Here is a 26,270-nt window from a genome sequence, read left to right on the forward strand (position 1 = left end):
CATGACCTCATAGTCAAGATGAACCAGATTGATAATTAACTCTTAAGATTCAAGCATGTAGCCCCCAAATGTTGGCTTAACTTAACAAGCTGAGCCGGGACTAATAGTCACTGTACCTGTCAATCTTCCCAAGCCAGATTGAAGAGAAAAAACTATCAGCTGCCCGAGCCGGAGCCATCATCGCTCATGGCCGAGCCAAAGCCTAGCAATCGGAGCTTGACCCGGAGGAGATAGCCACCGGGTGTCCAGAATTCAAATATGATCAGTCATCAATTGAAGAGAAGGACTTCAACCGCTACGTCCGGGAGATGCGGTTTGTGGCCTATAAGCTTGTGGAAGAATTAAACATGAACAACTGCACGACGGCTTATGATAGCAACAATCAGAAGATTAAGCCTCCGTCCCATGACGTTGTCAATCTCATTCCTCCTCGGCATAAGCATATCTTTGCTCCTGGCGTTGATTATTCTATTATACTCAATGACGAAGCTACATTTGAGGCCTTGACCGGCATCGACTGGATGTCGCCTGACCTCCAGATGGCCGAAGAATAAGAGCCTGCGCAGGATGACCCGGAGTCATCAACTCACCAGGAAGGAATCCAATGATGAACCAAACGGCTCTCAAGCCGGGGTATAAGAGTTCTCTTTCAGTAAACCCTTTGCTTTACCATTGTGGATGCTACCTCTTGAGCACTCCGTTGGTTTTCCCCTAAGAGGAAGGGATGATGCAACAAAATAGTGTAAGTATTTCCCTCAGTTTTTGAGAACCAAGGTATCAATCCAGTAGGAGGCTATGCGCAAGTCCCTCGTACCTGTACAAAACAAATAAATCCTCGCAACCAAAGCAAATAGGGGTTGTTAATCCTACTCGGACACTTACAAGAGTGAGATCTGATAGATATGATAAGATCATATTTTTGGTATTTTTATGATAAAGATGCAAAGTAAAATAAAAGCAAAGAAAAAGAAAAAGGAAATAACTAAGTATTGGTAGATTAATATGATGAAGATAGACATAGGGCCATAGGTTTCACTAGTGGCTTATCTCGAGAGCATAAGTATTCTATGGTGGGTGAACAAATTACTGTTGATCAATTGACATAAATGAGCATAGTTATGAGAATATCTAGGTATGATCATGTATGTCGGCATCACGTCCGAGACAAGTAGACCGAATCCTGCCTACATCTACTACTATTACTCCACTCATCGACCGCTATCCAGCATGCATCTAGAGTATTAAGTTAATGAAAACAGAGTAACGCCTTAAGCAAGATGACATGATGTAGAGGGATAAACTTGTGACGCCCCGAGATCGATGCGCCAGGTGCCTCCCAGTTGTTCGCCATCGTTGCCTTCTCATTCGCTTGCATGTTGCATCTTGTCATGTCATCATCCGCATTGCATCATCATGTTTTCAAAACTTGCATCCGTCCCGGTCTCCCCGTTCTCTCTGTTGTCCGTTCTGAGCCCAACTACACTCGCACGCGCCCGCGGCATGTCCGAAATATTATTTTTATAAGTGCCCGGGAAATGTTCTCGGAATGGGATGAAAGTTGGCATGCGGTGTTGTTTTGTTGTTAGTAGGTCGTCTGCCAAGTTTCATCGCATTCGGAGCTCGTTTGATAGCTCAACCGTTAAACTATAGCGGCATTTATAGCCGGTCAAACGTCAGACGTTTTCGGTCTCCGGAAACAGTCGCCGGGTCTCTCTCTCTTCTCTTCTCTCAACCCAAGGATTTTGGCACAGTCCACTACCACTCACCGCTAGGCCCCGAAACCCCTCCTTGCATAGTGCATCGAACCCCCCCCCCTCACGTGCGCGTCCAAAAGCTGTCCCAAACCCGACCTGGGCAGTTGTCACTGTTGGACTCAGAACATCCCCAAACACCTACAAAACGTCTCCGTTTTTCTTTTTGGACGCCCTAACTATTTTATTCGCGACCATCCGATTGCGATTGTAGGGATGTGATAGCCTCTACCCTAAATCCCTTTGCAATATAAATAGTGGGCAATCCTAAAACCTAGGGATCTGTCCCATCCATCTTGTGTCCGTGGCTGCCACCCACTCGAAATCTCTCGGGATCCATCCCCAATTCCTTTGTTCCATCAATCTATCCAGCCAGAGCTCTCCACTCCTCCCCTCGATCCCACCAAGCTGCTGCCAGAGGCCCTGCCTCGTGCACCCGCGCAAGGAGACGAGCCCTCTCCTGCAGCCCGAGCTCCTTCGTCCACGCCCTTGACGCCTCCGACCTCCTCGCAACCCCGCTGCCCTGACGAAGCTCGCCGCCGGCAACCACTCCTAGCAGGGCTCGTCGCCTCTCCTCCCTTTCTTCTCTTTCCGTCCCTGCATCTCTCTCTTTCTCTCAGCTTTTCTCTCTGCCTCACAGGAACCAGGAGCTCCACGCCATGGCTGATCCCCTCGCCGAGCTCCTCAAGTCCGTCCCGCCGGAGTCCCTCGTCACCGGGAATCGCCTCCCTAACCTTCGGACTGGCCGGATCTGCCGCGCCCGTGTGGACCTTGACCCTTGCCTAGACCCGCCGCCTGCAGGCCTCATCTCGGCCGGGTCCGCTGCTGCCGCTATTTCCCTGTCGAACGAGCAAGCACGAACCCCAGCGCCAAGTCCACCGTCATGCCCTGCGCGTTGACCATGCCCCTGCATCATCCCTGTGCCTGGGCCATGAGGGCGCCGAGGCCCAGCAACATCTTCTCGTCACCAGAACCGGCCGAGCCGCTTCTCCACTTTCGGCCCAATGGCCCGGTGTGAGCATAGCCCAGCCCCTCCGGTATTTTGTGCATGTGCGTCTGATAGTTATGTTGCGCCTATTGCTTTACTGGGCCTCTCCTTAGATTCAGCCCAGTATAGTTTTTTTCCTGTTCTGCGAATTTGTCTTTTTATCTAGTGAGCGACTGTTTTACAGAAAAGCCCATGTTCTTCATGCATTTAATAACTTCACAACCGCGCATCGGATTAAATCAAACTTTATATGTAAAATGTCTAGAATTTTGTATAGTTTAATAATATATAACTTTCATCCATGTTTAGAATGTTTAAAATGTTGTTTGCATATATTTTTGCCTAATGACTTGTTAAAATGATTTATTTCATAACTTAATAACCGTAGCTCCAAACCTAACAAACTTTATATGTAAATGGGGTGGAAAAAATGCCTAGTTTAACATGGTGCACTCATCTTGTATGTTTAAGAACTCTAAAATTGGGTTTAGGGAAGAACATCACCAAATCTAAAATATGCATATGGGAATTTACCGGAATTGTTGTTCGTTGTTTCCGACCTCATTTAAACTTGCCTAGATAGGTAGTTTTGTTTTGCTTCACCCCTTGCCATGCTAAAAAACACGAATATTGTTGAGTACATAAACGAGATCGAACTAAATAACTTGTTGTGGTGTTTCATCAATATGCAACTCGTTGCATATTGATCTCCACTTAATTTGTAGAATTGCTTGTGCACTTTGCCATGCCATGCCTCATTAATCCGGACATGCATCATACTAGGTTGTGCATCATGTCATGCTTATGTGATGATTGTTTACTATGTTGTTTGCTTTCTTCCCGGTGTACTTCTTCTCGGTAATCCGGTAACATTGTGTTGTGAGGATCTGTTGGCTACGTCCGTTTGTCTTCTTCATGGACTCGTTCTTCTTCCTTGTGGGATCTCAGGCAAGATGACCATACCCTCGAAATCACTTCTATCTTTGCTTGCTAGTTGCTCGCTCTTTTGCTATGCCTATACTATGATACCTACCACTTGCTTATCACGCCTCCCATATTGCCATGTCAAACCTCTAACCCACCTTGTCCTAGCAAACCATTGTTTGGCTATGTTACCGCTTTGCTCAGCCCCTCTTATAGCATTGCTAGTTGCAGGTGGAGATGAAGTTTGTTCCTTGTTGGAACATGTTTATTGTTGGGATATCACAATATCTCTTATTTAATTAATGCATCTATATACCTGGTAAAGGGTGGAAGGCTCGGCCTTATGCCTGGTGTTTTGTTACACTCTTGCCGCCCTAGTTTCCGTCATACCGGTGTTATGTTCCTTGATTTTGCATTCCTTACACGGTTGGGTTATAATGGGAACCCCTTGACAGTTCGCCTTGAATAAAACTCCTCCAGCAAAGCCCAACCTTGGTTTTACCATTTGCACTAACAACCTATCACCTTCTCTTGGGTTCTGCAGACTCAAGGGTCATCTTTATTTTAACCCCCCGGGCCAGTGCTTCTCTAAGTGTTGGTCTGAAATGGGCAGCCTGCGGGGCCACCTCGGGGAAACTTGAGGGTTGGTTTTACTCGTAGCTTTACCTATCCGGTGTTTCCCTGAGAACGAGATATGTGCAGCTCCTATCAGGATGTCGGCGCATCGGGCGGCTTTGCTGGTCTTGTTTTACCTTTGTTGAAATGTCTTGTAACCGGGATTCCGAGCCTGACCGGGTCTTCCTGGGAGAAGGAATATCCTTCGTTGACCGTGAGAGCTTGTGATGGGCTAAGTTGGGACACCCCTACAGGGTTTTGAACTTTCGAAAGCCGTGCCTGCGGTTATGGGCAGATGGGAATTTGTTAATGTCCGGTTGTAGAAAAATTGACACTTAACTTAATTAAAATGCATCAACCGCGTGTGTAGCCATGATGGACTCTTTCCAGCGGAGTTCGGGAAGTGAAAACGGTGTTGGAGTTATGCTTGAACGTAAGTGGTTTCAGGATCACTTCTTGATCATTTCTAGTTTGCGACCATGCTTTTCCATTCTCTTCTCACTCTCATTTGCGTAAGTTAGCCACCATATATGCTAGTGCTTGTTGCAGCTCCACCTCATACCTTTTCCCTACCCATAAGCTTAGATAGTCTTGATCGCGAGGGTGTGAGATTGCTGAGTCCCCGTGACTCACAGATTACTTCCAAAACCAGTTGCAGGTGCCGATGATACCGTGCAGGTGACGCAACCAAGCTCAAGGAGGAGCTCGATGCAGATCTTGTTTGTTGTGTTGTTTCGTTTCCAGTTGATCAGTAGTGGAGCCCAGTCGGGGCGATCGAGGATCTTTTGCATTAGGGGTAGTCTCCTTTTATTTTGGTTCCGTAGTCGGACCTTGTATGTATCTGGTTGATGTAATGCTATATTTATGTATTGTGTGAAGTGGCGATTGTAAGCCAACTTTGTACCTCTTTCTTATTCAGTACATGGGATGTGTAAAGATTACCCCTCTTGTGACATGCCTACAATGCGGTTACGCCTCTAAGTCGTGCTCCGACACGTGGGAGATATAGCCGCATCGTGGGTGTTACAAGTTGGTAATCAGAGCCTTCCCTGACTTAGGAGCCCCCTACTTGATCGAATCGCTGGCGTTGTTGAGTCTAGAAAAATGTTTTGAGTCTTATAGGATTATATATATCGGAGAGTAGGATTCTTTTTACTCCTCAGTCCCTTCGTCGCTCTGGTGAGGCATCCTGACGTAGAGTTTTGACTCTTCTCTTCTCAAATTTCACTAAAAAAATTTAGGATCACGCGGGTATCTTGGAATCGTTCCGATGGTTTTGTGACGAGAACATTGTTCTTGGTGCCTCCTGACATTTAGGGGTGTGGCAGTGTCCCAGGGAGTTGAGCTCCGTGGTGTTGTCATCACAATTTTATCGTTGCAGTTCTGGAATACCTGAGTTTCGCCGACATCGAAAATCTCTTTTATGCAGTTGTTGGTGAGATAACCTCAACGCCACCCAATACTGGGGCGGGAGTTTGGGAGTATTGCCATAACTCGTATAAAGGATGCTTTTCAAAGGTTGAGGTAAATGATTTCTGAAGGTTTCTTGGTTATCTGTTGAAGGATGGATACAGCTGGATGTAGGATTTGCTAGTTTTGGGTGATATATTATGCTTCCCCTGTATCCCCAACACCTGTTTGCACAACCAGAAAGTTTCGGGAGTTTATAAGTGGGAATTCAAGTAGCTCCTAGGATATCTTTCCGACAGATGTATGATATGAAATTGGGGTTCGATGTCTAGTGGTCCGCCTATCCACGGTTGGTTTTACAGTGGTCTCATTGTGTCTTAAAGAGTCCTTGGCTATGCTAACTCGGGGACGCTTTGTATGTCATGTGCACTGCCTTGTACATGATGGTGATGTACGACCGAGCCCGTGTGGGCCCCACCATGAAAACTTCGGACGAAATCTCTATCATATGTTTGTTTCGGCTTATTCTGCAAGACAATCCTTTGTTTTTCTTTTCAGTTGTGGTATTCGAGTTGCTTCGAAGTCAAATGTTGATTCCATACCTTGCCTAAGTTGTGTTACCATATTTCTATGTGAATACTAATCCTTCTTGATCATCAAGGTTTTCATGTCAATTCTTTCCAACTGGCATGTTTCTCGTCAAGTGGATCCGATCATTTTCAACATCCACAAGATCAACTCAAAGTCTTCTCAACGTTATTTGTTTTATTCGTCCCAAGTTGTCTTTGTTTTCCCGCCCCCACGTTTGTTTCTTCAAGGACTCGGATTTCTTTATCAAGTATCCATCTTATGTATGTGAATCCTCTTTACTCCTCTCTTTCAATGTTCTTATCCGGTGATTCTCAGGAAGATTCTAACGGAGCTTCAAGTTCATCATTCTTTGTTTCTTTTATCTTCTCCGGTGGATTCAATTCAAACTTTTGGTGTTTTTCATATCCCTTTCCTCGTTTCAAATGTTTTTCCCATGCCGGTGAACCTCTTAATCATCCATTTCTCGCTATTCAATTGTTCCGGAGTGCTGAAGATATCTCGAAGATTCGTGTTTCCACTCTGCATTCATTCTAGCTCTTTCGAGGATGTTGTCTCATTCAAGTCATTTAGTTCAACCGGTGCAATCTCTCTTTCAAGCAATCGTTCAACGGTGTATCTTTTAAGTGGGCCTTAACCCACAGGTCTTTTCTAGGATCTTACCTGACTCTTATAATTTTCCCGGAGTTTTTCTCAAATTCTTTTCGAAGTTTGACATAAGAATGAATCATCATCAGTCAAATGTCTTTCCCCAAGATCTTTCAAATTCTTTTCATCGTTGGCTCAACCTTTCTATTCGTCATCCCGGAGTATCTCAACAATTCATGGGGGTGTTTCTCGTCGTCATTCTAGGATTTGAAGACCGGAGGAGATTTTTCTCTCTCAATCTTATCCATTCTCTCGAAGATTCGTGATTATATCTGGATGCCATCTTCTCATAATTGTTTTTGATTGTGAGAATTCTTTTCACCCATCCGGAGCATTTCAGGAGTCTTTTCAGTTTGATTCTCCGAAGGACATCAATTCAGGTTTATTCATTCTCATCTTTCAACTATTGTTCTCCAAATCTTACCGGTGCATCATGCAAGTATCCTCTAATCAGCTCATGATCTCTTCGTTTCACTTGTATCTAAATTCTCTCAAGCTTCTTCGTTCATTTGCTCATCCTTCCCGCTGAATTATGCCTTTGCTATTTTCACTTTAAATTCTTATAGTGGTTCGTTCAAGACTTCTCTTCCTTCATTGTCATATCAATTTATTCGTTGTTTCATTCCTACCGGTGGTTCGTCGAAGACCTTCTCAAGTTTGCATCATATCTATCTTAATCCTTTCTATGAGAATAACTAGCATGCCAAATCCATTGTTTGTCATCAATTTAAATTGGTGAAGGATACACATAACGTAATTCTTATTGTTGTTTCATCCAAGTGATCTAGTCTCTTATTTCCAGAGTTTGTTCATCATATCACATTCTTGGTTTCAATTGTTTCATCTTTTCTTTTCCCGGAGTTCCTAGCTCTCTCAATTATACCACCACGAAGATCCATCTAAAGCATTACAAGGCTTTACCTTGTGTTTTCAACTTCTCTTTCTTTTTTTATCATCATTTTGTTACGGGAGTTCTTCATGGAGTTTCTACATGGTGGTTCATAAAGGATTTAATTCCTTCTTGAAGTTTTCATCGAGATTCTTTTCTAAGGAGCTCAAGTATTCTTCATCTTCCAATCCGGAGTGCAATTCTTTTTACCTTGTCTTTTGAGGTGGTGTTATGTCATTCTTGATAATTTTCCTTCGTGTTTCATGATTCACAAGTTTTTCAAGGGTGGCATATCTAAAATCCATCATTTTCTCTTCGTTCAAGACATCTTTTCAATCCATCAATCTCTTCATTGGAGTTATATTGGGTTATATTTCACCTAAAGCTTTCCCTAAGGATGGTTGCTAATTATGGTGCTTATAATTGACCCAATTTCTTCATTTATCCTCCCATTGAAATAAGTTTCTCGTCTCCTTGTTCATATCAATCCAATCTATTGGTTTTCGTTAGTGGCAGAATTTTGCCTCAATTTTGAGAAGTTTTCCATAAGCCCACTACAAGCTTATTCGTTTTGTTGTTTGTTTTCCAACAACTCCGTTATAACCTTCTTGGAAGGGTGCTCTCCAAACTCTGTTGTGTAAAAAGTGGGCATTTTCTTCTCCATTCTTTCATTCCAATGATCTATTTTCTATTGTCTCTTCCAGAGGTATTGTGATGTTTCTAACTCATCATCTCGAATTGTCAGAATCATGTTCTTTCCTTTGCTTTTCCATTCAACCGAAGTGTCATGTCCTCCATTCAAGTTCTCTCATCTTATCAAGTTTTGCCTCCCTTCTCAACCGAAGTGCTGTTTGGAATCTTTCTTACCCCTTGCGCCTTCCTTTCAATAGTTTCGGAGGCAATGTGTTGTTCATTTCGTCAAGTATCCTCTCATCTTGTCAAGTTCATGTTCAATTCCTTCCATTTTCAATCGGAGTGTTGCCCAAATTATACCATTCTTTTTTCCCTCTCTATCTTGTTTTAACCGGAGTGTGGTCATAATTGATCCTTATCGTTCCTTGTACTTCTCGTTTCTACCGGAGTGCTTGCATGTACTTTTGTCCATTGCAACCCTTTTCTTATGTCTTTCTACCTACAAGGTTCTAGTAATGTTCCTTGTTCCTCTTTTCTAACGGAGTGTTTCAACTTTGTTCATCTTCGTTGTATTCTGTCTTTCTATTTGTTCAACCTCGCAAGATTCTTTGGTTTCACTCATTCGTCAAAGAAGCAACTAAGTTTTACCTCTTCTCTTCCTTTTCCGTTTCTCTCCAGTGCCATCCTAGATCTCGGGACGAGATCCTCTCGTAGTCGTGGAGTGTTGTGACGCCCCGAGACCGATGCGCCAGGTACCTCCCAGTTGTTCGCCGTCGTTGCATCTTGTCATGTCATCATCCACATTGCATCATCATGTTTTCAAAACTTGCATCGGTCCCAGTCTCCCCGTTCTCTCCGTTGTCCATTCTAAGCCCAACCACACTCGCACGCGCCCGCGGCATGTCCGAAATATTATTTTTATAAGTGGCCGGGAAATGTTCTCGGAATGGGATGAAAGTTGGCATGCGGTGTTGTTTTGTTGTTAGTAGGTCGTCTGCCAAGTTTCATCGCATTCGGAGCTCGTTTGATAGCTCAACCGTTAAACTATAGCGGCATTATAGCCGGTCAAACGTCAGATGTTTTCGGTCTCCGGAAACAGTCGCGGGGTCTCTCTCTCTTCTCTTCTCTCAGCCCAAGGCTTTCGGCATAGTCCACTACCACTCACCGCTAGGCCCTGAAACCCCTCCTTGCATAGTGCATCGACCCCCCCTCACGTGCGCGTCCGAAAGTTATCCCAAACCCGACCTGGGCAGTTGTCATCGTTGGACTCAGAACATCCCCAAACATCTACAAAATGTCTCCGTTTGTCTTTTTGGACTCCCTAATTATTTTATTCGCGACCGTCCGATTGCAATTGTAGGGACGTGATAGTCTCTACCCTAAATCCCTTTGCAATATAAATAGTGGGCAATCCTAAAACCTAGGGATCTGTCCCATCCATCTTGTGTCCGCGGCCACCACCCACTCGAAATCTCTCGGGATCCATCCCCAATTCCTTTGTTCCATCAATCTATCCAGCTAGAGCACTCCACTCCTCCCCTCGATCCCACCAAGCTGCTGCCAGAGGCCCTGCCTCATGCGCCCGCGCAAGGAGACAAGCCCTCTCCTGCAGCCCGAGCTCCTTCGTCCACGCCCTTGACGCCTCCGACCTCCTCGCGATCCCGCTGCCCCGACGAAGCTCACCGCCGGCAACCACTCCCAGCAGGGCTCGTCGCCTCTCCTCCCTTTCTTCTCTTTCCGTCCCTGCATCTCTCTCTTTCTCTCAGCTTTTCTCTCTGCCTCGCAGGAACCAGGAGCTCCACGCCATGGCTGATCCCCTCGCCGAGCTCCTCAAGTCCGTCCCGCCGGAGTCCCTCGTCACCGGGAATCGCCTCCCTGACCTTCGGACTGGCCGGATCCGCCGCGCCCGCGTGGACCTTGACCCTTGCCTGGACCCGCCGCCTGCAGGCCTCATCTCGGCCGGGTCCGCTGCTGCCGCTGTTTCCCTGTCGAACGAGCAAGCACGAACCCTGCGCCAAGTCCACTGTGATCCCTTGCGCGTTGACCACGCCCCTGCATCGTCGCTGTGCCTGGGCCATGAGGGCGCCGAGGCCCAGCAACATCTTCTCGTCACCAGAACCGGCCCAGCCGCTTCTCCACTTTCGGCCCAATGGCCCAATGTGAGCATAGCCCAGCCCCTTCGATATTTTGTGCATGTGCGTCTGATAGTTATGTTGCGCCTATTGCCTTACCGGGCCTCTCCTTAGATTCAGCCCAGTATAGTTTTTTTCCTGTTCTGCGAATTTGTCTTTTTATCCAGTGAGCGACTGTTTTACAGAAAAGCCCTTGTTCTTCATGCATTTAATAACTTCACAACCGCGCATCGGATTAAAACAAACTTTATATGTAAAATGTCTAGAATTTTGTCTAGTTTAATAATATATAACTTTCATCCATGTTTAGAATGTTTAAAATGCTGTTTGCATATATTTTTGCCTAATGACTTGTTAAAATGATTTATTTCATAACTTAATAACCGTAGCTCCAAACCTAACAAACTTTATATGTAAATGGGGTGGAAAAATGCCTAGTTTAACATGGTGCACTCATCTTGTATGTTTAACAACTCTAAAATTGGGTTTAGGGCAGAACAGCACCAAATCGAAAATATGCATATGGGGATTTACCGGAATTGTTGTTCGTTGTTTCCGGCCTCATTTAAACTTGCCTAGATAGGTAGTTTTGTTTTGCTTCACCCCTTGCCATGCTAAACAACATTGAATATTGTTGAGTACATAAACGAGATCGAACTAAATAACTTGTTGTCATGTTTTGTCAATATGCAACTCGTTGCATATTGATCTCCACTTAATTTGTAGAATTGCTTGTGCACTTTGCCATGCCATGCCTCATTAATCCGGACATGCATCATACTTGGTTGTGCATCATGTCATGCTTATGTGATGATTGTTTACTATGTTGTTTGCTTTCTTCCCGGTGTACTTCTTCTTGGTAATCCGGTAACATTGCGTTGTGAGGATCCATTGGCTACGTCCGTTTGTCTTCTTCATGGACTCGTTCTTCTTCCTTGCGGGATCTCAGGCAAGATAACCATACCCTCGAAATCACTTCTATCTTTGCTTGCTAGTTGCTCGCTCTTTTGCTATGCCTATGCTACGATACCTACCACTTGCTTATCATGCCTCCCATATTGCCATGTCAAACCTCTAACCCACCTTGTCCTAGCAAACCGTTGTTTGGCTATGTTACCGTTTTGCTCAGCCCCTCTTATAGCGTTGCTAGTTGCAGGTGGAGATGAAGTTTGTTCCTTGTTGGAACATGTTTATTGTTGGGATATCACAATATCTCTTATTTAATTAATGCATCTATATACTTGGTAAAGGGTGGAAGGCTCGGCCTTATGCCTGGTGTTTTGTTCCACTCTTGCCACCCTAGTTTCCGTCATACCGGTGTTATGTTCCTTGATTTTGCATTCCTTACGCGGTTGGGTTATAATGGGAACCCCTTGATAGTTCGCCTTGAATAAAACTCCTCCAGCAAGGCCCACCCTTGGTTTTACCATTTGCACTAACAACCTATCACCTTCCCTTGGGTTCTGCAGACTCAAGGGTCATCTTTATTTTACCCCCCCCCCCGGGCCAGTGCTTCTCTATGTGTTGGTCCAAAATGGGCAGCCTGCGGGGCCACCTCGGGGAAACTTGAGGGTTGGTTTTACTCGTAGCTTGACCTATCCGGTGTTTCCCTGAGAACGAGATATGTGTAGCTCCTATCAAGATGTCGGCGCATCAGGCGGCTTTGCTGGTCTTGTTTTACCTTTGTCGAAATGTCTTGTAACCGGGATTCCGAGCCTGATCGGGTCTTCCTGGGAGAAGGAATATCCTTCATTGACCGTGAGAGCTTGTGATGGGCTAAGTTGGGACACCCCTGCAGGGTTTTGAACTTTCGAAAGCCGTGCCCGCGGTTATGGGCAGATGGGAATTTGTTAATGTCCTGTTTTAGAAAACTTGACACTTAACTTAATTAAAATGCATCAACCGTGTGTGTAGCCGTGATGGTATCTTTCCGGCGGAGTTCGGGAAGTGAACACGGTGTTGGAGTTATGCTTGAACGTAATTGGTTTCAGGCTCACTTCTTGATCATTTCTAGTTTGCGACTGTGGTTTTCCTTTCTCTTCTCGCTCTCATTTGTGTAAGTTAGCCACCATATATGCTAGTGCTTGCTGCAGCTCCACCTCATACCTTTTCCCTACCCATAAGCTTAAATAGTCTTGATCGCGAGGGTGTGAGATTGCTGAGTCCCCGTGACTCACAGATTACATCCAAAACAAGTTGCAGGTGCCGATGATACCATGCAGGTGATGCAACCAAGCTCAAGGAGGATCTCGATGAAGATCTTGTTCGTTGTGTTGTTTCGTTTCCAGTTGATAAGTAGTGCAGCCCAGTCGGGGCGATCGGGGATCTTTTGCATTAGGGGTAGTCTCCTTTTATTTTGGTTCCGTAGTCGGACCTTGTATGTATGTGGTTGATGTAATGATATATTTATGTATTGTGTGAAGTGGCGATTGTAAGCCAACTTGGTACCTCTTTCTTATTCAGTACATGGGATGTGTAAAGATTACCCCTCTTGCGACATGCCTACAGTGCGGTTATGCCTCTAAGTCGTGCTCCGACACGTGGGTGATATAACCACATCATGAGTGTTACAAAACTCATGCAATATGTTAAAAACCCCATCTTGTTATCCTCGATGGCAACAATACAATACGTGCCTTGCTGCCCCTACTGTCACTGGGAAAGGACACCGCAAGATTGAACCCAAAGCTAGGCACTTCTCCCATTGCAAGAAAGATCAATCTAGTAGGCCAAACCAAACTGATAATTTGAAGATACTTGCAAAGATAACCAATCATACATAAAATAATTCAGAGAAGATTCAAATATTGTTCATAGATAGACTTGATCATAAACCCACAATTCATCGGTCTCAACAGACACACCGCAAAAAGAAGATTACATCGAATAGATCTCCACAGGAGAGAGGGAGAACTTTGTATTGAGATCCAAAAAGAGAGAAGAAGCCATCTAGCTAATAACTATGGACCTGTAGGTCTGAAGTAAACTACTCACACTTCATCGGAGGGGCTATGGTGTTGATGTAGAAGCCCTCCATGATCGATGCCCCCTCCGACGGAGCTACGGAACAGGCCCCAAGATGGGATCTCATGGATACAGAAGTTGCGGCGGTGGAATTAGGGTTTTGGCTCCGTATATGATCATTTGGGGGTACGTAGGTATATATAGGAGGAAGGAGTACGTCGGTGGAGCAATAGGGGGCCCACGAGGGTGGAGGGCGCGCCTGGTGGGGGTAGGCGCGCCCCCCTATCTCATCGCTTCCTCTTTTGTGTCTTGACGTAGGGTCCAAGTCTCCTGGGTCTTGTTCGTTGAGAAAATCACGTTCCCGGAGGTTTCATTCCATTTGGACTCTGTTTGATATTCCTTTTCTTCGAAACCCTAGAACAGGCAAAAAACAGCAATTCTGGGCTGGGCCTCCGGTTAATAGGTTAGTCCCAAAAATAATATAAAAGTCGATAATAAAGCCCAATAATGTCCAAAACAGTAGATAATATAGCATGGAGCAATCAAAAATTATAGATACATTGGAGACGTATCAGTGGTCTCATGATAGCCTTGTAGTAGGCTAGGTTAAAACAATGATCCGCCATGCCATGCCTTCGTGCATGTAAACTTTTGATTTGTGAACCGCCACTTTCATCTTCATGACTTGCGCGATGTAATCACTTACATAGGTTGTACCAGTAGTTTGTATTGCTATTCAAAGCTTTGCATGTCTTGCACAAAGGTTAAACAACATGTGCCCCGGCGACTTAACGTCAAAAGCCAGGGCGGGTAACAACCCAAACATAATATAATCTTGTATAATTACGAAAAAGGCTAAAATCAAGGCCATTCAAGCTGAAACATACTGGCGACTTAAAGTCGAAAGCCAGGGAGGGTGACAACCCAAAGATATATATCCTAAGTGATTATAGACATAATAATGAAGGCCAGTCAACTCAAAATATATTGATGACTTAAAGTGAAATGAATCAGGGTGGGTTATCAAACCTCGAATGTTCATGTAACAGTTGAAAACATACCTGGAGACTTGAATCATACTAACGTCTTACACATCAATATCTAGTACAGGTAACAACCCAAAGACCTGTAGTCGCATGGCCAATTGCTCAAATCAAGATGTACTGGTGATTTAATATTCATAGCCAGGGCGGGTTGTAACCCAAAATAGACAACCATAACTATCATAACCTGGAACCAGGTGACTCGGATATCTCAAAAACCAAAACTTGAAAACATAAAGGCATATAAAAATTAAAACAGAAAATATACAAATCTCAGAATTCATTAGGCCAGCTTTGAAGGCATAACCGAAAAAGGTGGCTTACAAGCCTCATATTTGCTTTCAAGGCCGCAATAGCCGTTTGGCGCTCAGGCCTCATGTTTGCTTTCAAGGCCGCAATAGCCGTTTGGCACTCAGGCCACATGATTGCTTTCAAGGCCGCAACAGCCATTTGGCGCTCAGGCCTCATGTTTGCTTTCAAGGCCGCAACAGCTGTTTGGCACTCAGGCCACATGATTGCTTTCAAAAATGCAATAGTCGTGGTTTTACCTAGCTCACTGTAAGCCGGCTCTCACGTGACACAAGCCGTCATTTTAACCTTAACGAGTACCTGGTCTGTAGAAAGATTGACTATTAAGAGTTCGGTGGGTCACCTGGTGGAGGAGCAAGTTGCAAATAGGCAGGAAAAACCTATGACAAGTGGCCTTCAAGCCGGTCAAGAGAGTAGGAAAGCTAAACCCAGTTGTTGGAAGCCCCCAAGTGACCTTATGATCAATCAATTAAGGCTCAGATACTCAGAAATGAAACAACAGAGGCCCCGTAATTCTGGTATGCCGGCTTTATTATATTGATCATAAAAATTTATATACATCGACAAAAGTATGTACAAAGATAAGAGCCGACGGCTCAAGTGTAGTAAGGCCGAAGATGTGCAATATTCCACGGACGGCGGGTCTCCTCCTCCAACTTGCGGGAATCCTTATGCTCACGCACATCAATGAGGTAAATTACCCGTTATTTAGGTTCTTGCTGACCACAAAGGGTCATTCCCAAGGTGGGGATAACTTGTGCATATCTGTTTGATCCTGAATCAGCCGGAGTACCAAGTCGCCTTCTTGAAATGCCTGGGTCTTAACTCTGCGGCTATGATAGCGACACAGGTCTTGTTGATATATCACCGAATGAGCCGCCGCCAGGTCATGCTCCTCATCCAAAGCATCGAGTGCATTTTGGCGTGCCATTTCATGATCAACTTCAACATAAGCCACCACACGAGGCTAGTCATGACGGATATCACTTGGAAGAATTGCCTCTTCCTCTGCATCGTAAACCATGAAGAAAGGCGTATAGTTGACCTGTTGGGGGTGGTATTGATACTCCAGAGTACTGATGGTAACTCCTCAACCCAGCAACCTGCCATTCGCTTCAAAGGAACCATAAGCCGAGGTTTTATGCCTCTCAAAATTTCTTGGTTAGCTCTCTCAGCTTGACCATTAGACTACGAATGAGCTACAGAAGAGACGTCAAGACGAATATGCTCTCGTTGAAAGAACTCCTTCATATCACCCTTAGATAAATTAGTGCAATTATCAGTTATGATACTATGAGCGTAACCAAAATGAAAGATCAACTTTTTAACAAATTGGACTGCAATCGCCGCATCACACTTACTGACCGGCTCTGCTTCAACCCACTTGGTAAATTTATCAACTGCCACGAAGAGGTGGGTTTTCTTATGTTTAGACCACTTGAAAGGTCCAACCATATCAAGACCCCAGTTTGCAAACGGCCAAGTAATTGGAATCATCCTCAATTCTTGAGCCGGCACATGAGCTCGTCGAGAAAACTTCTGACAGCCATCACATTTACTAACAATATCCTCCGCATCAGCATGAGCCGTTGATAGATCTCCAACGTATCTATAATTATTGATTGTTCCATGCTGTTATATTATCAATCTTGGATGTTTTATAATCATTTTACAGTCATTTTATATCATGTTTTGGTATGAACATATTGACATAGTGCCAAGTGCTAGTTGCTATTTTTGCATGTTTTTTACATCGCAGGTAATCAATCAAACGGAGTCCAAACATAGCGAAACTATTTGTGGATTTTTGGGGACTAGAAGACAACCAATGGGCCGAACAAGCGCCTGGGGGCTGCTCCGAGGGGAGCACAACCCACCAAGGCGCGCCTGGGGCCTCCAGGCGTGCCCTGGTGGGTTGTGCCCACCTCGGGTGCCCCCCGGACCGCCTCTTTACTCTATAAATACCCCAGTATTCTAGAAACCCTAGGGGAGTCGACGAAAATCAATTCCAGCCGTCGCAGAGTCCAGAACCACCAGATCCAATCTAGATACCATCATAGAGGGGTTCACCACTTCCATTGGTGCCTCTCCGATGATGCGTGAGTAGTTCTTTGTAGACCTTCGGGTCTATAGTTAGTAGCTAGATACCTTGCTCTCTCTTGTTTGATTCTCAATATAATGGTCTCTTGGAGATCCATATGATGTAACTCTTTTGCGATGTGTTTTTTGGGATCCGATGAACTTTTGACTTTATGATCAGATCTATCTCTTTTCATCCATGAAAGTTATTTGAGTTTCTTTGTTCTCTTATATGCATGATTGCTTATAGCCTCGTATTTCTTCTCCGTTATTTGTTTTGGCCAACTTGATCTATTTATCTTGCAATGGGAAGAGGTGATTTGTAGTGGGTTCGATCTTATGGTGCTTGATCCTAGTGACAGAAGTGGAACCGACACGTATGTATCGTTGCTACTAAGGATAAAACGATGGGGTCTATTTCTACATACATAGCTCTTGTCTACATCATGTCATTGTTCTTATTGCATTACTCCGTTTCTCCATGAACTTAATACACTAGATGAATGCTGGATAGCAATCGAAGTGTGGAGTAATAGTAGTAGATGCAGTCAGGAGTCGGTCTACTAATCTTGGACATGATGCCTATGTAATGATCATTGCCTGGATATCGTCATGATTATTTGAAGTTCTATCAATTGCCCAACAATAATTTGTTCACCCACTATTTGCTATTTTTCTCGAGAGAAGCCACTAGTGAAACCTACGGGCCCCGGGTCTCTTTCTCATGTTATTTGCCTTTGCGATCTATTTTATTTGCCTTTTATTTTCAGATCTATTAAACCAAAAATACAAAAATATCTTGCTGCAGTTTATTCTTACTTATTTTATTTAGCGTTTCATCTATCAATCTACTAGAATTTACTCACGTCCATTTGCCAATTTTTGGCGTCGTTACCCAAAAGGGATTGGCAACCCCTTTAATATGTCGGGTTGCGAGTATTTGTTATTTGTGTGCAGGTGCCATTTACGTATTGTTGCTTGGTTCTCCTACCGGTTCGATAACCTTGGTTTCATCACTAAGGGAAATATCTACCATCGCTGTGCTGCATCATCCCTTCCTCTTTGGGGAAATACCAACATAGCTTCAAGCCGCTATCAGTTGTCAACCAGTAAAACCTGTGACGAAAGGCTTTGGCTACTAAAGATTTTGAGCCGGCGTGATGACCACAATTGCCTTCATGAATCTCACACAAGATCACATGGTCCTCTCCAGGAGAAACACAACGCTGGAACACACCTGTTATGCTGCATCGGTGTAACTCGCCATTGACAATAGTCATAGACTTAGACCGCCGGGTTATCGGGCTGGCCAAACTTTTATCCTCAGGTAACTCGCCCCGGGTCATATAAAACAAGTAGGGAAGTGTCCAATCAGGAATAGTGTGGAGAGCCGCCACCAACTGCGCCTCCGGGTCAGGGATAGCAAGATCCTCCTCTAATGGTACCTTGACTGAAGCATTATGTAATACATCAAGAAACACATTAGGGGGTACCGGCTTACGCTGGGATCCCAGCTGGCTCAAGGCATCAGTCGCCTCATTTTTTCTTTGATTAAGGTGCTCCACGTGATAACCCTTGAAATGACCAGCAATATTTTCAACCGCCCGGAGATAAGCCGCCATGAGCGGGTCTTTGGAATCCCATGTACCTGAAACCTGCTGAGCCACAAGGTCAGAGTCACCAAAACACCTGACCCGGCTCAAATTCATCTCTTTGGCATGCGAAGGCCGTGGAGTAAAGCCTCATATTTAGTTGCATTGTTAGTACAAGGAAACATTAGCCTCAAAACATAGCAAAACTTGTCACCTCATGGGGAAGTCAATATGACCCCAACCCCCAAGCCTTCTAGCTGCCTGGACCCATCAAAGTGAATTGTCAAATATGTGTTATCGGGCTTCTCCCCAGACGTCTATAATTTTTTCCAGTCATTGATGAAATCCACCAGAGCCTGAGATTTTATAGTTGTCCTTGGCACATATTTCAGACAATGAGTTCCGAGTTCTGTTGCCCACTTAGCAACCCGGCATGTGGCCTCCCTGTTTTGTATGATGTCTCCTAACAGGGCAGAGTTGACCCCAGTAATAGGATGACCAAGAAAATAATGCTCCAGCTCGCGAATCGCCATGAACACTCCATATACCAATTTCTGCCAATGTGGGTATCGTTGTTTGGACTCAATCAACACCTCACTGACATAATAAGTCGGCCTCTGGACTGGGAACTCCTTACCCGTCTCCATGCGTTCCACCACAATAGCCACACTGACAGATTTACTGTTAGCCGCCACATACAGGAGCAAAGGTTCTTTCTCAACAGGAGCTGCAAGGATGGGCGGCTCAGCTAATTGCTTCTTGAGCTCCTCAAATGCCTTATCAGCAGCGTCACTCGAGACAAAATGATCTATTTTCTTCATCATCTGGTATAAAGGAATCGCCTTCTCGCCCAGGTGGTTTATAAACCGGCTCAAGGCTGCAATACGACCCGCCAGATGCTGGACGTCATTAACACACGCCGGCTTAGCCAACAAAGCAATAGCCTTAATTTTCTCCGATGCCTCTCTTTGAGACCAGAAAACCCAAGAGCTTTCCTGCAGGTACATGATACGTCTCCAATGTATCTATAATTTTTGATTGTTTCATGCCGTTATATTATCATTCTTGGATGTTTTACAATCATTTTATAGCAATTTTTATCATTTTTGGGACTAACCTATTGACATAGTGCCTAGTGCCAGTTGCTGTTTTTGCTTGTTTTCTACTTCACAGAAAATCAATACTAAACGGAGCCCAAACATGGTGAAACTTTTTGGAGAATTTTTCTGTGCCAGAAGACACATGTTGGGCCAAAAAATGGTATTGCAATGCTTGAAAATGAGGCCTAGGGTCCGTACTTTCGCTAGTGAAATCTCTCAACAATGCTAATATAATTTGATCATATAACCACCCCGCAAAGTGCGACGAAGAATCACTCCAAAGTTCCTATCTAGCGGAGAACATACAAAGAAATCATTTGTAGGGTACGAAACCACCTCGAAGCTATTCTTTCCGATCGATCTATCCAAGAGTTCGTACTAAAATAACACCAAATAATTTCAGATTCATAATACTCAATCCAACACAAAGAACCTCAAAGAGTACCCCAAGATTTCTACTAGAGAAACAAAAGACGAGAACGTGCATCAACCTCTATGCATAGATTACCCCAATGTCACCTCAGAAATCTGCAAGTTGAGTGCCAAAACACATATCAAGTGAATCAATATGATACCCCATTGTCACCATGAGTATTCATATGCAAGACATATATCAAGTGCTCTCAAATCCATAAAAGTATTCAATCTGATAAAATGAAATCTCAAAGGGAAAAACTCAGTTCATCACAACAAGATATAGAGGGGAGAACACCATATGATCCGACTATATTAACAAAGCCCGCGATACATCAAGATCATGACATCTCAAGAACACGAGAGAGAGAGAGATTAAACACATAGCTACTGGTACAAACCCTCAACCCCGAGGGTGGACTACTCCCTCCTCATCGTGGTGGCCGCCGAGATGATGAAGATGGCCACCGGTGATGATTTCCCCCTCCGACAGAGTGCCAAAATGGGGTGTAGATTGGTTTTTGGTGGATACAAAGGCATGCGGCGGCGGAACTTCTCATCTAGGATTACTTCTGATTGTTTCTCTATTTATAGGATTTTTGGCGTCGGTTTCATGCGAATATGGGCCTCGAGGTGAGCACAACCCATCAGGGCAAGCTAGGTCCACCAGGCACGCCCTGGTGGGTTGTGCCCTCCTCGTGGCTCTTCTGGCCCTCCATGAAGCTTCGGGGGTCTCTTTTGTTCCGAAAAAACCGTCAAAAAGTTTCAGCTCATTTGGAGAACTTCCATTTCTGCACAAAAGAGAACACCACGGTAGATCTGCTGAAAACAGCGTCAGTCCGGGTTAGTTCCATGCAAATCATACCAAAACCATATAAAATTGTTGTAAACATCGCATGAATATTTCATAAATTATAGATACGTTGGAAACGTATCACCCCTCTTTTACGTCGGGTTGCAAGTATTTGTTCTTTGTGTGCAGGTGCCGTTCACGTGCTATTTTGTGGTTCTCCTACTGGTTCGATAACCTTGGTCTCATCAGTGAGGGAAATACCTACCGTAGTTGTGCTGCATCATCCCTTCCTCTTTGGGGAAATATCGACGTAGTTCAAGCCGCATCAGTACACCAAAAACACACTTGGCCGGGTTAAGCATCATTTGATAAACCCGGAGACCGTCAAAAGTCTCCCTTAGATCATCCAAAAGCGTCTCCTTTTTCCTGGATTTAACCACAATATCATCCACATAAGCATCCACATTACGCCCAATTTGACTGTGAAAGCAATTCTGAACACAACGTTGATAAGTCGCCTGGGCACTCTTGAGCCCAAAAGGCATAGAGACATAGCAGAAAGCCCCAAAAGGCGCGATGAAAGTCGTCTTCTCCTGGTCTTTAACTGCCATGTTGATCTGATGATAACCAGGATAAGCATCAAGGAAACATAAGTTTTCACAACCTGCCGTAGCATCAATAATCTGGTCAATGCGAGGGTGAGAAAATGGATCAGTTGGACAAGCCTTGTTAAGATCAGTGTAATCAACACACATACGCTAGGTGCCATTTTTCTTAAGTACCAACACCGGGTTAGCCAACCACTCAGGGTGAAAGACTTCGATGATGAACCCAGCTGCCAAGAGCCGGGCCAGCTCTTATCCAATAGCCTTACGTCGTTCTTCATTGAAAGAACAAAGAAACTGTTTGAACGGCTTAAATTCAGGATCCACATTAAGAGTGATCAGCGAATTCTCTTGGTACACACGGCATGTTAGAAGGTTTCCATGCAAAGATGTCCCGATTCTCACGGATGAACTTGATGAGCGCGCTTTTTTATTTAGGATCTATGTCAGTCCCTATTGTGAACTGCTGAGATGAGTCGCCACAAAAAAAGTCAACTTGCTTAGTATTATCAGGCGACTTAAACTTCAACAGAGGGTCTTGCTCCATGGTGGGCTTCTTCAAAGGGGTCATATCAGCCGTGTCAACTACACTAACCGCATGCTTATGAACCTTCTGAACTCTCTTGCAAAGACTTGTAGTGAAAACGTGATACTGGCCACCGTTAAGCTGCTTTGGATTACTCTGGTATCCTGACTGATGTTGCTGGTTACCCTCACCAGACTGTTGGTTATAATTACTCTGATTTCCCTGTCCTTGATGCTTAGAATTTGAACCGCCACCGCCAAAGTCGGGCCCTTGAGAGCCGGATCCTGACCCGCCTGGCGGCCCATTATTATTGGCGTGGCTAGATTATAATTCCGGTACTCTCGCACGATGAAACAATCCTTCCATGCATGAGCTGACGACTGACCAGGTAGACTGTGCTTTGGGCAAGGGTCATTAAGCATTGCCTCAAGGTTAAATTCTGGTCCTCCAAATTGCGGCTTACCTTTACGATGCTGATTTTTATATCTCGTGTTGGTGTTAGCTACCAGATCTGACCTGCCATCAGGTTGTCTGCGCTTACCACTGTTACCCTAGTTGTGACCAATATGCCCCATCACGTTCTACTGTGACTGTCGGTGTCAAAACTGGCGGATCTTGGGTAGGGGGTCCCGAACTATGCGTCTAAGGAGGCGGGGGACACGATGTTTACCTAGGTTCGGGCCCTCTTGATGGAGGTAATACCCTATGTCCTGCTTGATTGATCTTGATGATATGAGTATTACAAGAGTTGATCTACCACGAGATCGTAGAGGCTAAACCCTAGAAGCTAGCCTATGGTATGATTGTTGTTGTTCTACGGACTAAACCCTCCGGTTTATATAGACACCGGAGGGGGCTAGGGTTACACAGAGTCGGTTACAAGGGAGGAGATCTACATATCCATATTGTCAAGCTTGCCTTCCATGCCAAGGAGAGTCCTACCCGGACACGGGACGAAGTCTTCAATCTTGTATCTTCATACTCCAACAGTCCGGTCAAAGGATATAGTCCGGCTGTCCAGAGACCCCCTAATCCAGGACTCCCTCAGTAGTCCCTGAACCAGGCTTCAATGACGATGAGTCCGGCGCGCAGATTTGTCTTCGGCATTGCAAGGCGGGTTCTTCCTTCGAATACTTCATAGAAGATTTTGAACACAAGGATAGTGTCCGGCTATGCAAAACAAGTTCCATATACCATCATAGAGAGAATAATATTTCCACAAATCTAATCTGTCAACACGTTTAACAACATGACATCATGTCATGGCCTGGTCATTATTCGAACCGTTTTCCTCAACCAGCACCGCACATATCGCGAGGCAGTTTTCTTGACACGTCTAGTGGAAGGAGAGATCGTGTCCCCTTATCACAGGATTCTCATCAATACGGGTATGGGTAACCCAACCGCTCCATCAATTACGGCGCTCGGGGAGTAAGCGATTTTAATAGGTAAGTGGGGAGGCGCATCGCCTCCTCCGCCCTTATAAAGGGACACAGATTCACCCTTTTGACCCATGCCTTCTTCCTCCTTGCTCATCCATTCTCGCGCACTCGAGCTCCAGCACCCAAGTTCGCATCTTTCTCCTCAAACCACTCCAATCATGTCTGGAGCGGGAGGCAAGTGGATGGTCTCCTCCGTTACGGAGGTGAACATCACAAAGCTACGAGAAGCCGGATATCTGGCCGCGGACATCACGCACCGGCTGCCAGATGTGGGGCAGATCATTCCTACGCCGAAGCCCCATGAGAGGGTAGTTTTCCTTACCCACTTTTTCCGTGAACTGGGATTTCCTCTTCACCCGTTTATCCGCGGGCTCATGTTCTACTACGGGTTGGATTTTCATGATCTGGTCCCCAATTTCATCCTCAACATCTCAGTGTTTATCGTCGTGTGCGAGGATTTCCTCTGCATCAGGCCCCACTTCGGCCTGTGGCTGAAGACCTTCAATGTTAAACCGAAGGTGGTGGTCAGCCAGCAAGCAGAGTGCGGTGGCGCCATGGTGGACAAAATGCCTAACGTCACCTGGATCGAAGGCTCCTATGTGGAGACCATAAAGGGGTGGCAATCGGGGTGGTTCTACATCACCGAGCCTCGCGACACCAACTGGGTGGCGACCCCCGAATTCCGATCCAGAATCCCCACGCGGCTCACTTCCTGGAAAGAGAAGGGCCTGTCCTGGGGTTCCCCAGTAGAGCTGACCGGACTCCAGACCTGCATCAATAACATGATGAGTAAGAAAATCAAGCTCGTCAACGTGGTCTAGGTCATGCTCTACCACCGGATCCTCCCATGTCAACGACGGATATTCAATATGTGGGAGTTCGACCCGGCCAAGCACCAGACGCTGCAAGAGCTCTTCGACACGACGCACAAGGATGTCTGGAAGGTGCTATTCAAGGGTGTCGAGGTACCTCCTCCCCTGTCTGAGGACCGCGGACTCAGCGCAAAGCGCCATGCCAATCCAGTAAGTTTTTTATATCTCGCAGGATATTTATTTGCCCCAGCCTAATCATATGCGGAATCTAAGCTTCCATGCCATTAATAGGACTGGGTAGAGACAGCAGAGCAGATCAATTGCCCAGCCCCCCGCCTGAAGATCCTGTAGATTCTCTCCTAACGGAGATGCTGGTTCCGGCACCTTACGAGGTGCCGGTGAAGAAGGCCAAGAAGAAGGCCACGGGGACCCGAAAGGGTCTCCGGCGCAAGGTTATATCGGATTCCTCGTCCGATAGCTCCGAAGTGCACACCTCCCATGAAGCCGAGGAGGAGGAAGAGGAAAGTTCTCCCCCCCCCCAGTCGGGGGAGACAATAAAAGGAAGGCCGCCCCAACCGGGGAGGCCGAAGGGTCCAAGAAGGGAAGGACCCTCCTTCCGGACTGCTCCACGACGGCCGCCCACAGCGACTACGAGTGGTTACCCAGGGACAAGCCCCTAGTGAAATCGTAAGTATCCGGATACCATAGCAATTCATGGTATGTTTTATTGCACTGCTTCTCCTTACGCCAAATATGATTATGCAGTCCGTCCCGAGCCCGTATCGACGTATCCTCGTCGGACGGTTCTTTGGACTTGTCGGATATGAATAGCGATTCACTTCCGACCGCCTCCACCCCTTGCCCTATGGACAATGTCGAGGTGTTGTCTCAAAAGGCACCGAGTCGAAGGGAGGTAGTCTTGGGGGCGCCTCGAGGCGACCGTCCGGACCCTGGGCGCAAAGGGAGCAAGACTCCCACGGGCTCCAAGTTCGGCCCCCAACCGAACACCGCGCCGGAACCTTCAGTGGTTCCGAACTCCGGCGGGCGATCCCCTGTTAAGAGGGGCAAGACACCTGTGCCAGTGTCCTCTATCCATCCAGAGGCACCAGTCAACTTGCTGGAAGCGCTTCACGGCGCTTCCATCAACGAAGAGCACCGCACTATCATGAGTGCGGTGATTGAGAAAGTTCAGTCCACCAAAAATAGACTGACCGAAGCTTGTGCCAGCCTCCTAACAGGCTTTCAGGTAAGCAATCAAAATATAGGAGAATATTACCGCATAGACAATAGCCCCTGATGCTCTGTTTGGCGTTCGCGAAGAAAAGCCGAATAGAGGCTCAAATAGTGACTCAGAAGTCTAACCAGAATATGTCTATGTGCATATGCTGGCATCCCCGCTGGCCGCTGCCGCATGTACTGCGGAGGTCGCTGCACTTAAGCAGGACCTTGAGCGGTCCGAGGAAGAGCTCGGCCTTACCAAGAGGCAGCTCGAGGGGAGCAAAGGTAAGCAATACCTTGTCTATATATATTAAAAAGAAATTTAGTTCTAAAGTAATAGGATAATCATGAATTTGCCAGGGCCACGACCGAGGTGGCGACCCTGAGGAAGGTGCTGTCCGAGGCCGAAGACAAAGCGGCCAAGGAGCACATTGAGTGGGAAAAGCAAGAAGCCCGAGTAGGCGAGGTGCAGCAAGATCTCGAGGCTCTTGCCAAAAAATATGAGTTCTTGGAGCTTGACTCTAAGACGCAAGAGTCAGAGCTTGCGAAGGCGCTTGAAAGCGCACAGAGCGCCAAGGCTGAAGCCCACAAGGCCCTCCAGGAGATTGATGCGGTGAAGGAGATAGCAGCGGGTAAGGCATTCATTATGCAAAATAAGCATGTGAAGGAAGCTTTCCTTTTACTTACCCGAGTTTGGAGCTCTCCAGGAGCGTTCGCAGATCTTCCCCGTATTGTGCTTGATGCCGCGGAGTTTTACCGAGCTGAGGAGGGGAGCTCGACGGAAAAGTTGTTTTG

Source organism: Triticum urartu, chromosome 3A (genome assembly GCF_056163025.1).
Source record: "Triticum urartu cultivar PI428250 chromosome 3A, HENAU_Tu73, whole genome shotgun sequence".
Taxonomy (NCBI): domain Eukaryota; kingdom Viridiplantae; phylum Streptophyta; class Magnoliopsida; order Poales; family Poaceae; genus Triticum; species Triticum urartu.